The following is a 16,100-nucleotide window of genomic DNA, read 5'->3' on the forward strand; positions in this document are numbered from 1 at the left end:
GACAGAGAGAGACACAGCGGGAGAGGGAACACAAGCAGGGGGAGTGGGAGAGGGAGAAGCAGGCTTCCCACAGAGTAAGGAGCCCCACGCGGGGCCCAATCCCAGGACCCTGGGATCATGACCCGAGCCGAAGGCAGACACCCAACAACTGAGCCACCCAGGCGCCCCTCTCCCTTCTTTTATTTAGCATGCGAAATGCTTTTCAGATTCATCCATGCTGCTGCCAATATAAGTAATTCTTTTTTCTGTCTGAGTAGTAATCTATTGTATAGATACAGCACAGTTTCCTTCTCCGTCACTATCTGAGGAATTTGGGTTATTTCCAGTGTTTGCCTACTATGAATAAAACTAGTACGAATATTCATAACAAGTCTTGGTATAGATGCATGGGTTTTCTTGGGGGGAGGGGGAGAGGACATACCCAGGACTGACATTTCTGGGTCATATAGTAAGTATGTATGTATGTATATATGTATGTATGTATGTATTATTTATTTATTTATTTATTTATTTATTTATTTATAAAGATTTCATTTATTTATTTGACAGAGAGACACAGCGAGAGAGGGAACACAAGCAGGGGGAGTGGGAGAGGGAGAAGCAGGCTTCCCGCCGAGCAGGGAGCCCGATGTGGGGCTCGATCCCAGGATCCTGGGATTATGACCTGAGCTGAAGGGAGACGCTTAATGACTGAGCCACCAAGGCGCTCCTATTTATTTATTTATTTTTTATTTCAGAGTTTGATTGTATTGCACTAAAGGAATAGCAGGATGGTTATACAGTGTTCTCTCTCATTCAGTTTTGAAAATCTAAAGTACTTGCAAAATCTTAAGAATACCTTTACCACCAGATTAGAACAGTTAAGTATAATAGCCAATTTCTTAATAAGTGGTATCTTACAAATTAAAACACATTTAAAATAACTTTAAATGCATTCTTCGCAAGTATTCAACATATATTTTTATATCATGTTCACTTATGCTTAAGAATTAAAGCAAGTATATTACTCTGATGGAAACATGGGAAATCTCTCATTCATGCAATATATAGGCATAATATTCAAGTTGAAGGGGAAAAAAATCCCACTCTTCGTATTTTGTAAATGTGTCCATATATAATCACATACAGATAAATGAGGAAACCCATGAAGTTTCCCACACATCAGATATATATTTTCAGTTCATCAGAAGCATCTGATATCTACAGCTAATTTATAATTAGATGGCATTTCAATAAAACCAAAATGAGCCCTACAAGTTCCTATATATAACGAAAGCTTCCAATGGACCAAGGATAGTCAATAATTAATGCAATCATTCAAGGGATTATGGCTGTTCCTTAAGGAGTGCAAGTTCAAACCCGTCAACACCAGAGGTCATCATTTTATATTAATTTTTATATAATTCCCTTTAAATTCTTTATCCGAGTATAACATATGAAAACAATCTTTCCACAAGCAAAAACTGTGGAAACATTTAAAAAATAAGGAGTCATCTTTTTTAAAGTAACTGATCAGATTCCATAGGCTACTCTTGGAAACAGGTTCTTGCTGGACAGAATCCCTTCATTTGGTGGCTTTTTGCATGCACTTTGGACCAGTTCTGTGTGTTGTTCTGAGAGGTCACCAAAACATAGATCATGCCACATAGGCAGTAAAAAAATGCTAGAAGATAAAAAGCTAATTTGCTCCAGCCTTCTTTCTGACAATACGCTAAAATGTCTGCATTCATGACGGCTGTAGGGTCATAGAGTCCTGGTCTACTCAACCCTGGTCTACTCATACACCTCCAAATATGCTATGCCAAGGGGGGCAGATTGACACCCAGTGTATGCCACTCTGCTGCACAAAGAAACATGACACAGAAGAAAGCATGGATGAGGTACTCTGGAAGTACAAGAGGATTCAGGCTATTACACTGGTCTGTAGGATTCTTATAATCAGTGTTCAGTTCATCAAATGCTACAATGTGCCAGATGGCAAAGAAGACGAGCACGGGGGTGAGCAGCAGCGCCAGCATGTAGCAGAAGGCCGCCAACGTGAAGGTGCCTGCAGAGAAAGGCCATGTGTATTTAATTTAATATGAAACTGTTGGACTGTTTTCCAAAGTAGTTATATCATTTTTCCTTCTAACTAGTGATATGTGAGAGTCAGTTGGTGCTCATCCTTGCCCAGACTTGGAATTGTCATTCTTTGAAATTTTAGGTATTGGGTTGGGTGTGTACGGATATGTAATTGTGGTCTTCGTTTGCATTTCCCTAATAAATCATGGGGCTAAGCATCTTATAATGTGCTTATTTGATGGAGTTTCTGTTTGCATTTTTTGCTCTTTTAAAAAATTGGGTTGTCGATCTTCTTATTATCAACTGTTAAGTGTTCTGCATATGTTCAGAATACAAGCTCTTTATCAGATACAGGTTTTGCAAATGTTTCCTCCTACTCTGGCTTTTTTATCTTCTTAACGGAGTTTCTTGAAGAGTAAATATGTTTAATTTAATATTAGTTATCATTTAAACATATTTCATACTTGTTATATTTCATCAAATAAATCTGTTTCTTCTTCAAGGTCACACAGATTTTTCCTATATTTTATTTTAGCAGTTTTAAAATTTGATCCATTATGATTACATCTATAATCTGCTTTGAGTTATAAGTGCATCGTGTGAGATAAAGATACAGGCTCATTTTATTGCATATAGCAATACAGGGTCCCAACATCATTTGTTGAAATATAATTATTCTCTACTGAATTACCCGAACCTCTACCTTGGAAATCAATTTACTATATATGTGTCTATGTCTACTTCTTGATTCCCTATTACATTAAATTTGTTCATCTGTATTTATGTCAATATCACACTCTTGATTAACTCTGGGTTTATATTAAGTTTTATAATCAGGTGGTGTAAGTCCCCAATCTTGTTCTTCTTTATAATATTATGTTAGCTATTTTTGATCCTTTGAATTTACATATAAATTCCAGAATCGGTTTGATAATTTCTGCTAAAATCTGTTGGGATTTAGATAAAGACTGCAGGGAATCTACAGATGGATTTGGAGGAGAATTGACATCTTAAAAATACAAACTTCTGATTCATGAGCATGATTTATTTCTCCCATTTATTTTATTTTATTTTTAAAATTTTTTATTTAAATTCAATTAGCCAACATATAGTACATCATTCGTTTCAGATGTCGAGTTCAGTAATTCATCATACATACAACATATAACACCAAGTGCTCATCACATCATGTACCCTCTTTAATGCCCATCATTCATTTATTTGAGAGAGAGAGAGAGAGAGAGAACACATGAGCAGGAGGGACAGAGGGAGAGGGAGAGGGAGAGAGAGAACCTCAAGCAGACTCTGTGATGAGCACAGGGCCCAACGTGGTGCTCAGTCTCACGACCCTGAGATCACAACCTGAGCTGAAACCCAAGAGTCGGACACTTAACCTACTGTACCACCTAGGTGCCCCTACTTTAGTGTTTTCAAATTTCTCTCAGCAATGTTTTGGAATTTTTTGGAGTGTAGGTCTTACACGTATTTTGTTAGCTGTATCCCTAATATTTCAAATTTTTGATATTATTGTAAATGAGATATTTAAATTTCTAGTTGTTCATCGCTAACAAATAGAACTATAACAGATCGCTGTGTTAACTATGTATCCTGCGATCTTGCTAACTCAGATATTAAACTTTAAGATATTTTCATAAATTACTTGGAATTTTCCTCTCGGACAATCATGTTATCTTCCTTTCCAGTCTGTATGCCTTTTATTTCTTTTTCTTGATGTAATGCTCTTGTTAGGACATCTAATACAATGTTTAGTAGAAGTGATGATGTAGACATCCTTGCCTCATTCTCAGTCTTAGAGAAGCATTCAGTTTTTTACCTTTGGGTATGGTATTGGCTATAGGTTTATACAAATGCTTTTTATCAAGTTGAGGAGAATTTCTTCTGTTCCTAGTTTGTTTGAAGTTTTTTATTATCAATGGATATTGAATTTTGAAATGTGCCTTTTCTGCATCTATTGAGATGTTCATGTGAGCCTTTTTTTTTTTTAGTCTGATTATATGGTAAATATTTGATTTTTGAATATGTATATTAAAACAATCTTGTATCCTTGAAATAAATCATTCTTTGTCAGGATGTATTATGCATGAATTTGGTTTGCTAAAATCTTAAGGATTTATGTATCTGTATTCATGAGAGATATTAACAGTTTTCTTTCTTGCCATATCTTTGTCTATTTTGGCTGTAGGATAATGATGGCCTTGTCAAATGTTTTGTGAAGTGTTTTCTCCTCTATTTTCTGGAGCATTTTGTGTAGAATTGGGATTTTTTTTCTTCCTTAAATGTTGGTAGTGTTCCCCAGTGAAGCCATCTAAGCCCTGAGTTTTCTTTGTGGAAAGATTTGTAAGTACACGATTATTTTCTTCAATAGCTATAGAGCTATTCAAGTTGTCTATTTCTTCTTGAGAAAGCCTTGGCAGTTGGTAATTTTCAAGGTATTTGTTTATTTCACTTAAGTTGTCAAATTTATTGGTATATAGTTGTTTATAATATTCCCTTATTATCTTTTTTATTTCACTAGCTTCTGTAGTGATGTCTCCTCTTCAATTCTAGATATTTAAATTTTTGTCATACCCCCCCACCCGTCTCTCTTTTTTGATAAGACTAGCTAAGGATTTACCAATATTATTAATCTTAAAACAACAACAACATATGGGACTACATCAAACTACAAAGCTATGCAGAGTAAAAAACCAATCAACCAAAACAAAACAAAACAAAATGACCAAAGAAAAGGCAACTTATAAAATAGGGGAAAACATTTGCAAATCATGTATTAGATAAGGGGTTAATATCCAAGATATATAATCAGGTATTAATATAGCCACTCCGGCTTTCTTTTGATTACTGTTAACATGTACCTCTTTTTATATCTTTTTACTCTTAACATATTTGTAAGTGTATTTCCTGTAGGAAACCTACAGTTGGTTTGTTTAGCACAATTTGACAATCTTTATCTTTAAATTGGTGTGTTTATCTCATTTAGATTTATACTTGGTCTAATTCTTCCTCTCCTTTTGGCAGTATACCATGTGTCATATTTTGAGGCCAACAGCTCTTAAAACTTTACGTTATAATTATTTCTCCTTACTCTGATTCTAGGCTAAAGAAGCAAATTTATTATTATAATTTTACATTCCATTGGTTTTCTGCAGTACCATACTGTATGGGCAACCAATAAGGTCCAGTATAGTCTGACTAAAAGTTATATTGCTCATTATAAAGCTGTCTTTGTAACCAGGGTTAGCCCCAGGAAACTAATCAGAGTGTGCTACTGTTCTTCATAGCTAAGGTTTGTGCCTTTGACCATGATTATCCCCCTGAGGTACTACCACCCTTGGAGGTCCTGAATGGGTGTTCTGCCTTCCCAGACAGCTCTATTTTTGCTGTAACTGAAATAGGACCTGGATCTAAATGAGTGTTTCTTAAACAGTGGTCTATGGAGCATTTACGTAAGAATCATCTGGGGTATGTCTTGTAGTGTAGATGCCTGGGCAGAAACTCAGGCTAATTGAGTTTATCTCTGCAGGTAGGCCCCAGGAATCTGTAGTTTAATAAGCTTCCCAGGTGATTTTCATGCACGCTCAAGTTTATGTTATGAAGTCTGATAATTAAAGCAAGGCATCCTCTGTATTTATAATAATATTTATAAATTTTATGCATGTGTTACTATATTAATGCTATGAAGAGCATAAGCACAGGCAAAAATAAATCTTAAAACATTGAAATTTAAAAGAAATAAAAATAGAAGTTCTGATATTTATGTCTATATTCCAATGGTTGTATTGTATTCACTCACTTTGGAACCCCTGTTCTAAACCTTAGGGGAGCTGGGTAGGCTGAAGGCTATCTGGGATGGGACTCAGGCATAACTATTTTTAAAAGTTCCCCATGCCATCTCCATGTGCAAAAAGGTTGAGAATGTTGCTATTAGAACAATGCTTCTTAAACTTCAACATGCATAGGAATCACCTGGAGAGCTTGTTAAAACACAGGGCCTTGGACTCTATTTGCAGATAGGCCTAGATGAGGCTGATTTTATGTTTTTAACAAGCTCCCAGGTGAAGCTGCTGTTACTGGTTTAAAGACTACTCTCAGTAGCACTGTTGTACGGTGACAGTGCAGCCTCCCTAAACGTTCAGATAGCTCTTCACCTGTGTAATATTGCCTAACTTGTAGTAATTAAAAATTGAGATTCAGCCTATGCCAATGTTAGTGAATTATTCTCTTGGGAATATAATAATTACTTAAAAATCGTTTCATCATAGGCTCTATCTTACATGTTTCAGGAAGACCAATGATCTCACTGTACAGTAGGTCATCTTGATCATAAATTCTGTGACCTAAATTAATTAATATCGTGGCCATATGCCCTTCACCATGTGATAACCAAGATACATCAACAAGTTTATTGACCTACATTTACTGAAAATTTTGTTTAATATCATATATTCTTGATATAAGATTGAGCCTGATTCCTATGATTGCAGGGCCCTACTTTTTGTAGAATTAGGTCTTCCCGGAATTCATTGGTACCAATTCTCAAATCTCAAAGAGTAGAGACAGAGGAAATAGGAGTGAGGACATTCAGTTCCAGTCTGACTTTGCCATTAATTCTCTGTGACATCTAAAAAAGGTATGTTCAATTTTCTGGGCCTCATATTCTTCATCTATAAAATAAGGAGTTGGACAGGTGAATATTTTTAAGTTCTTTTTCAGTTCCAAAATTGTCTTCTCTATAATTTTACAAAATACTGGACCCAGAACAAAAAGGTTATTATGTGAGTTTGTGTTGATTCAGTAATTCAGCACATTAAAAAAAAGAAGAAGAAGAAGAAGAAGAAGAAGAAGAAGAAGAAGAAGAAGAAGAAGAAGAAGAAGAAGAAGTTGAAATGCTTAGCTCTCTGGAGCTTTACTTGTCAGCTTTCAGGGTAGAGCCAGTATAATTACAATGGGTACAGTTTCATGGCAGCTTTGCTCGATCCTGCTGTTGCAAGGAAACGTCTCCATAGACTCTACTTCATCTCCATAGAATCTACTGCAACTGTGAAAATCATCAGTTTCAATCTTCCTTTGGCAAAACAAAAGGACTCTGTTATGCTGGCAAAAATTGTAGTCTTCTGTATAAAATTTTGTGTGCTAAATAAAGAACCTAGATAACATTGTTGCCAGCTTAAAAAAAGAAAGATCAGTGATTTTTAATAAGGTTACAAATGAGAGCTTCTAATCTGTTAGCCCCGGGTAGGAGTGACAGGTAACTGACAGGAAGCAATTGCAAGGGATGGATTTAGTATTTGACTAATTTTAAGGACTCACAACCTAGTAACCACACAATGCTTGGGAAAAATAGAAGTATTTTAGGTGTTTTAAAGAAAAGAAGTGGATTATAAAACTCACTCTTGATTACTCGATAATTCCACTTCTGGATATGTTTCCTAAGGAAATAATTAGAAGCATGGTAAAAGCCGTGTTCATGAAGATGCTGAGGATAGGGTTATAAACACATACAAAAGGAAAATAGTGGAGCAGCCTAATGTCCAATAATAGAGCAGTTAAGTGAATCACTCTATCTGCAGGATTGGATAATATGAAGACACAAATTATATTATAATGATTATACAAAAACATGGAAAGGACGGTTACAGTCTGTTAATTAATGAAGCCCAAGTACAGAATATGTCCCATAATAATCATGACACAAAATCATGAATATTGAAAAGGTGGCAAGAAACTATACAATATGCAGTAGTTACATAAGAATTAAGAGGTCATGGGTGACTTTTTCCTCCATTTTTCCAACTTTCCATAATATATATGTGCTATCTTTCTATCAGAGTGGTTCAGGGCACAAATGATGCAGCCATACGTCTATGTTCAAACCTGGCTCCACCTCTTATCTGGATGAATTTGGAAAAGTTATTAACCTCTCCCTCTCAGGTCCTCATTTCTGAAGTGAGTATCATTTTAGCAACTCTCTCATAGGTTGTGAAGATTTAATGAATTAATGTGTAAAAATCACTTAGATTGGAGGATATGGCATATGGCAAACATTATAGAAGTGTTTGCTATTTATTATTGTTTAAAATCAATTATCTTCTTTCATCTGTAATGTCTTTTCTATTGATAGAAACCCTGCACCTTTTTTTTAAAATAAAGAGAATATAAAAGTTGATTCCTCAAATCATTTGGTGCCTCTGACACAAATACACCAATTCCACACAATTCAGGAAAAATTACTGCTAAGTTTATATATTTTATACATAATCCCTGGTCTGCTCAAACTCTCATTTTAGATCTTATTTCTTGGAAAGTTTCTTGCATGCACTTAGCTACTCCAATCGATTTATAGGCACTCACACAAATGTAAGCCTTGGTGATTACCACTGGGCTTAAACTGAGATGTTTGACTTATTTTTGCTTGAGTCTCAGAAATTCCAGAATTCTTTGGGTGTCTTTGACATGCTATGATCCTGGTCGTCAGCAAATAAGGAAAGCTTACTTTTTAGACAACGATCCATCATAGGCAATCTTATTTCAAAAACTGCTGGGAGCTAGAATCTAACTTTACTTGTTCTAAAACTCCTTGGCACAAAATTTGTTTCCATAGTCATAGGCAATACAGAAGAACCAAAACTCAAACTCGTTAAAAATCAGATAAGCAAAAAGGTTTTAAGCAAACTTTTAAAATGAGAAAAATCATTGGAATATTTGGAAGTAGATGAGACCTAGTTATTGATAAATACTAGTAGTGACATATAGATTTCTAATATTTAAAAATTTTAAATCAGAAGAAAATTCCTAGTTCCGCTGCTCCTTTGTCCTAATCCAGCTCCTCAGCGGCAACAACTTTTATTTTTCAGTTCTTACTGTTGTTACTTCCATGTGTTTAAATAATGTGCTAGTACTTCTGGGTCTTGATTTTTTTCTAATCTGACAAACTGTTTTACCTGGCAAGTTAGTGCATTTGTATGTGTAATGATTGCTGCTATATTTGAAATGATTTCTACCATCTTATTTTGTGTTCTTTTTCTCCAGTGCTTTCCCCTCCCTCCATCTTTTCCTGTCTTCTTGGATTTATCAAGATTTTAAAAGTTCTCTTATTTGCTTTAATTAGTTTAGAAGTTCTGCATTATATGTCTGCTGGTAATTTGACTTAACAAACTTAAATTGATTGATTTTTAAATGTTAAACCAAATCAGGAATTTGCATATAAACCCAACTTTGCATGATATAGTATTCTTTTCATATATTGCTGTTTCTGAGTTGCTAATACTTTAGAATGTTTTCTGTTTATATTTATGAGTAAGATTGGCCTCTAACTTCCTTCTCTTTTACTGACATTGTGGGGACCAGGCAATACTAATTCTTAAAATCAGCTGAATCAGTTGAGAATTAAAACACTTTTTCAACACTTTGGAAGAGCTTGTGTGCAGTTAGAATTATCTTTCCTTAAAAGTTTAGTAGAACACAGCACTGAGACAATCTGGACCTGGAGTTTTTGTGGTGGAAAGTTTTACATTACTGACCTCATTAATTTAACATTAAAATGTCTTAAGAATTTATTTTATACAAATTAAAAATTTTTGTCTGTGGAATCTATAATGATGCCATGTTTTTTCACGACTAAAATGGCTACCTTTCTCTCTTTCTCTATCAGCCTATTAATTTCGATAGTCTTTTCAGTTACTTGTGACCCTCTCTATTGTGTATTTGTTTTCCATTTTGTTAATATCTTCTCTTTCTTTGAAATTACTTTCTTCTCACTTCTTGTGAGGGATTCTTAGCTCCTTTGTTTAAGGCTATACAGTTCTCTCTACAGAGTGATGTCTTTGCATCTTGTGAATTTTGATATGAAGTATTTTCAGGTTTTACAAAGAAGTGGATCAGAGTGAAGCAAGAGGTGGGCTGTAGTAGATGTTGGGACGTCTGTCCGATCACCTTTCTGGAAGGAATCACTGATCCCCTCAGTTGCTGAGAATCCTCCCGGCAGAAGACCTGCAGCTCGAGGCCCCCTTCATATACTGCCTTGACTGATGAGAGTGTGCCTCGCTCATGGTTATTCTTCCTTCTTTGGGCACTCTGCACCCAGTGCCTGACTCACATGGGGCATAAATTCCTGACCCTCTCTCCCCAATTTGGGATGGCACTTATGGGTAAGCTTCAAAATTTCCCCTGGAGTCAGCTCAGGTTTCTGTTGAAATTTCACAGCTATACTTCTGTCCAATCTTGTTTTCTTCTTTTTATTCCTACAGGTATGGCTCTTAAGAGTTCCTTAAAAATCCCCTGGTGGGATAATCTCTGTATCATTCTTCTCAGGGAATTAAACTTATGAGAGACGGCTTTCTGGAAGAAATGTTATTCAAGCTGAGAACTGAAGTAGGTGTATATAAGAATATATGCAGTAAGTACCAACAGCTCATATGACTGGGGAGTAGAAGGTGTGTGCATGTGTATGCGTGCTAAAGTGGGGTGATGGTGGGGAAGCATGGCAGTATGAGAAAAAGAGCTAGAAAACCACACTTACTTAAATCACAAAGGAGCTTATAATCTACCTTGAGGAGTTTGGGGCCTTACATCCCACTAGTAGTACTACAGATGTAGGTACTAGGCATAGTTCATTGATTAGAAGGTCTAGGTGGGAACTTTTTGCCAGATAGAATTCCAGAATATAAGTGGAGCCAAATTTCATTCAAATAGTAAAGATACTACCATTTCTTGAAGTATGATAGTACTTAGCCAACAACAAATGTTTGCAGAGAGAAATGATCACCGAGTGATTCCAGAGTTTTTAACTACCCAGTTCCTCATTAGAAGTCCATTTCACTGTTGACTTACCCAGCAGGATTTTGGAAAATGTTTTTACTGTATTGGGGCCATGGGTAGCCTTCTACTCTTATGGCTTGCAGGCAAATGGCACCCACAGGGAAAATTCTACTGCACATTGTCAGTTCTCAGATATGCAACCAGATCACTGCTGTGCTTTATTAAAGGCATAAATCTGAACTTGTGCTGAATATGTACAAAGGAAATTTGATTTGTACAACTTTATAACATCAAAGACTTACTCTATTTACTGTCTCATTAAAGGATCAGCACCACAGTAATATTTTCTAATAGTTGATGTCACTGACAGATCTGAGTTCCCTATGTTTTAAAGGCAGTGGAGAATGCGACATAATCATAAATCACATCCAAGCTAATACCTACTTCTTCAATTGTCAACAATGTATCAGGTATGGAAAAAGTGCTGATTTTATTATTATAAAAATGCAGTTAAAATTAAGCTTTTTGGTGAGAAAAAAAACCTACCTCTAAGTATATAGAGGGTCTAAGTAGAAGGAGATGGCAGAAGGAGAAAGAGGAGAGGGGGAGGGAGGAAAGTCAAAGGATATCTACCTTTATTTGACTGGAGAGGAAAAAACAACAATGTTTTTATAAAGATTTGAATGAACACTTCAAAAATCTGCCACCAGCAATAAAAGTCAACAGAGTCACTTTGATAATGGATTCTGCTGAAAGTAGCAAATCCTGTTGCATAAATACAGTACTTCAAAAGCAATATTTCAACTCCTGAGTGACAGGTTGTTAACTCTACTGGTTGAGTGTATCTAAGAGAAAACAATGTTTGTGTATGGAGTTTCATAAACAGAATTGGTAGGCACAGTGATATTTTGTGGTCTAGCTCAACACGAGGGAAGTTTTTTCTCACCGCTTTAGTAATCCAATGAGGATTAGTCATATGTTCCCATTTACCTGCAGTGGAGGCTGGGAAATGTAATCTGTGACTGTGAAGCCACTTCTCAATGTCATCTCTATGCTCTGGTGATTTGGGGAGGGGGGCAGTTAATTCTTCCACATGAGCCATCACTGTCCTCAGAAAATAGCAATGGATCCCCTTTTGATTTACTTTTCTGGTAACTTCTGCATTGAAATGCAAATATCTAATCTATATCCAATCCTCTGCATTTAGAAAAAAATGATTATATTCAGTTCAATGGAATAAAAATCACTTTACTAAATATTATAGGGATCTGATGTTGTTGAGTTTCAATGTTAAAGTCTGTAAATAAGATATTGTTAGGGTCCTCAGGGAACTCATAGGGAATATATTCTAATAAAACTCAATTTCAATACAATATAGGAGGTGCTAGTCTCTTTTAAGAGTGCTAGAAGTTTATTCTTCCTATATGTAGTTTTTAAAGATTTTATTTATTGATTTATTTTAGAGGGGGAGAGAGAGAGAGAGAGAGCACGGGGAGGAGCAGGGGGGCAGGGAAATGGAGGAGGAAAGAATCTCAGGCAGACTCTGCACTCAGCACGGAGCCAATGTGAGGCCTGATATGGGCCGATGTGGGGCTCAACCCCGCAATCCTGAGATCATGACCTGACTGGAAATCAGGAGTCAGCTGCTTAACCGACTGAGCCACCCCGGCGCCCCTATTCTTCCAATATTTTAATGAGGCATCATTCATTAGAGGATTGTCAGGAGCTCAGATACAATTATACTAACATTGGAATTAAGTTTATTTATATCACATGTCAAGAAATGAACCAAACTTTATAAGATTTTACTGTATCTCTAAAATGTAACCGTGTAGAGAACTTCACACTGCATTGAAAATGTCTGATTTTGGAGAAGGCTCTTCTCAATTCTGTGTCTCCAAAGTGGAGGAATAGCTTCCAGGCAGATGCAGAGTAGCCAATGTCATTTTTATTCCATAACGTAACACATGCAGTCAATCTTCTATTGACAGCTAATAATTGATATTTTGCTTTAAGGAGCTTTAGTTCCAGAAGTTTTCCTCATTAAGGAGTTTGGCATCCACCCACCAACACAGCCACAGCACAGACAATAAACACTTCATCTTTCCTGTATCATTACTTGCTATGTTCTTCAGTGGCCTCCACAGCCAGAGTTACTACTCCTCAGTCCACTCCCGTCATTTTTGATGAAGAATCAAATGCATTTTTGGATCTTCAGTTGGAATTAGGTATTGTAATGGAAAGAAATTAAGCCCCAAAAGCCTGGGTCTGCCATGGTGTGACCTGAAATATGCATTTAGCCATTCCATGTCTTCATTCTCTCATGTGAGAAACAGTCTCAGAGTAATGAAGCTTGGATGCCCGATGTATTTTGTTGAGTGAGTCTATTATTCTAGGACATTTCTGTGTAATTATGCTGTTTATGCAGGGAATGCCAATGTAAAAAAAAGGAAGTCTGGTGGATGTAGGCTATACGCCTTCTGTTATTTAGATATAACTTACCTACTTGTTCAATTTGGAAATCAGTTGTTTATGCTACCTTCTATTTATGTCTTAGGCTTCTTCTGTGCTATAGCTTTCTTAACTCCATAAATACAAATTATCGACTACCTGGAACTAACTTCATAATCTACAAGCTTAAAAATTGCACAATTCTTCTGTTTGGCAATACTCTAAGGAGGAAGATAATGCATTGAAAATAAATGGGCTTGGTTTTGGGAATGCTTCCAATTCTGAATCCTTGGCAGGGTTGGACTTCCACTGGAAAATGAAATTAGCCAAAGCTCTAGCTCAAAATCTTTTGAAAGATAAAGCTATGGGGATTACTCTAATGTATTCAAGGTGTCCATGTGCTTTGAGTACAGCTAATAATAAGCTCCCTGGAAAATATGATGAAGACACTGGCAGATTATCAAAGTTCAATAAAAATCAACTTCATGCAGATCTAAGACTACCATTTCCAAAATAGATTGGTGGATTTAAGGTTTATTGTTTCATTTGGAATGTTAAGTTTGGGAGTGTGGGAGGCATTTTTCATAATCACAAGGAAGAGGACAATAAGCTTTGCCTCCCACATTCAGTGTGTATCCTCATGCTGTTTTATCTTAGCATCTGAAATTCAAAGTAGCTTCCTCCAAAGCAAAAGGCCACCCAGGAGCTGGAATGAAAGGAGCATGCGGAGGAATTTGCGGTGAAATTTGGCCACAGTCCCTGAAAGCCCCCCTTCCTGTATTTTTTGAGAGTGTTGGGTAATCTTTGAGTGCTCCTCATGTGATGGACGTTCTACCCACCAGACTCAGTCTTTAGGAATTCTAGAGTCACACTGTATTCTTCTCAGAGTGATTGGACCTTAGGAGTGACTGAAGGTTATGACTTGCCTGTTCCAAAGTTCAGAGGAACTAATGAAAATGTTTCAGATCATGAGAATCTCCCTAGTAATCCAGCTACATCTCAGGTTCATAGAAAAGGGTTTAAGTTTCATAACTGAATAAACTCCCTTTCTATTCAGGAATTATATAACTTCCAGCAGTCATTTTCAACCAAGGAGATGAAATGAAGGTTGAATCAAAGTTACCTGTGACACTTTTTTTCAACTTACACACTCTCTCCTCTCGACAGGCTCCATTTTCTCCCCCAGATTCTAGCACATTCTTGCCTGTGGGGCGGCATGGATAGAATCTGCCACTGTGATCAATAGTTACCTTTTAGAGTGGGTTGTATCTCTGCAATACTGGGGTGGGGAAAAGGTTGAGAAAGAGCTCTGCTATTTCAGAACAACATATCTTGACAGTGTCTCTAGCTCTTCAAGGATTTGTGAAGTTAGCAATGGAGACCCGCAGGCGAAGTTCATTATTTTTTTAAAACAACCCTATATCTACTGAAAATGAAGCTGCTCTAGCTGCTGGCTAAAACCATGTCTCTTGTCCTCAAGCTAAAATTATATCAACTCATGGTGATGAGGTAACTATTGTAAGCTATGGGGAAGCTCTGATGAACACTTACATGTTCCTTGATGAATAGAAATGGAAAGCATGAATCTCTATTTAATTAGCTCTAGTTATTTGATGGACTATTTCAAAACATGGGACACATAGAAGAAAAATGATAAAAGGGCACGTGGCACTAAAATGTTTGGAAACCATTGACCTCAAATGAAGTAGGTTTCAGCACAGGGGAAATGTCTTTTGATTTTTCCTTAATTGATAACTTTCTTATTGATAGTAACATCTATAAATACATCTCTCTCTATATATATATGTGTGTGTGTGTGTGTGTACATATGTATATAATATGTATTATATATGTGTGCACAGATTTGTATTTTGTTCTATGATAGGTAGGACTGAAGAAAGAAGAACAAATCTATTAAGGATAGAGTTCTTTATATATTGACAGCTGTAATCATTTATTAATTTTAATTATGATCTTTTAAAATTATTCGTGCTTGATTAATCTCCAGTAAATTTGAGTTCCACACCCTTGCTCTTCCTGGAATGGGTGCTGTGGGTGGTGAGATCGTGGGAGGCTCAACTTCAGAATGCATTTTTACAAAATTACTATCATCAGTAAGTTCTGGGTCTTACATAAGGTATGAATGATTGACCTGAAAAATATATCTGTGAATATGATGCTTATTAATATAGTTCACACTGCTTTTTGTATAATGGATGATAAACGAAAGTTTGGACATTTGGGTGTCTTTCTTTCTGCAGTATTAGCAAGAGTTTCTACCAGCAAGCTGTCATTAAGGAAGTTGTTACTAAGGAAAGAAAATCATGGTGGGAGACCCTGAAAGCTACCAGCTTTTAACTTTTGGGGAGCGGCAGAAAGCTATTTGCCCTTTTTCTATTTCCTTCCTAATACCAATTAGAATTGAATGGGGGCAGGACAAAAGTGGCAGTGCTTTGTTACATGGCAGTGAGAAACAAGGGCACGAGAATGGGTGACATAGTTTCCAGATGAACAAATATCTGGGTCTGTTGGTTTGATCTTTAACGTATTGGTAAGAAAACAATGGAAGGAGAAGGCTGACCTGTTGATTTTCCTTCCTGGAAGAAAGGTGTCTTTTAATTCGGAAACTCAAGTGCTATTCTAGAAGAATTCCGCTTTTTAAGGCAATAGCCAACAGGTTCTTGAGATTCCGGGTCATCCTTTCAAGTTGCTGGGACAGAGAGAAAACATGCGTGATCAATATCAACCCCAATTCATTCCCATATTTAGTTAACAATATTTTGGCACTCCTGGAGTGATGCCGGGCTATA

At 36.4% G+C, this 16,100-nt stretch overlaps 1 pseudogene; it reads right to left on the reverse strand.

Annotated features, from left to right (window-relative positions):
* Positions 1 to 1,526: 1,526 nt before the first annotated feature.
* LOC113925525 lies at positions 1,527 to 11,941 on the reverse strand (annotated as a pseudogene).
* Between the last annotated feature and the right edge of the window lie 4,159 nt (positions 11,942 to 16,100).

Source organism: Zalophus californianus, chromosome 2 (assembly GCF_009762305.2).
Source record: "Zalophus californianus isolate mZalCal1 chromosome 2, mZalCal1.pri.v2, whole genome shotgun sequence".
Classification (NCBI taxonomy): domain Eukaryota; kingdom Metazoa; phylum Chordata; class Mammalia; order Carnivora; family Otariidae; genus Zalophus; species Zalophus californianus.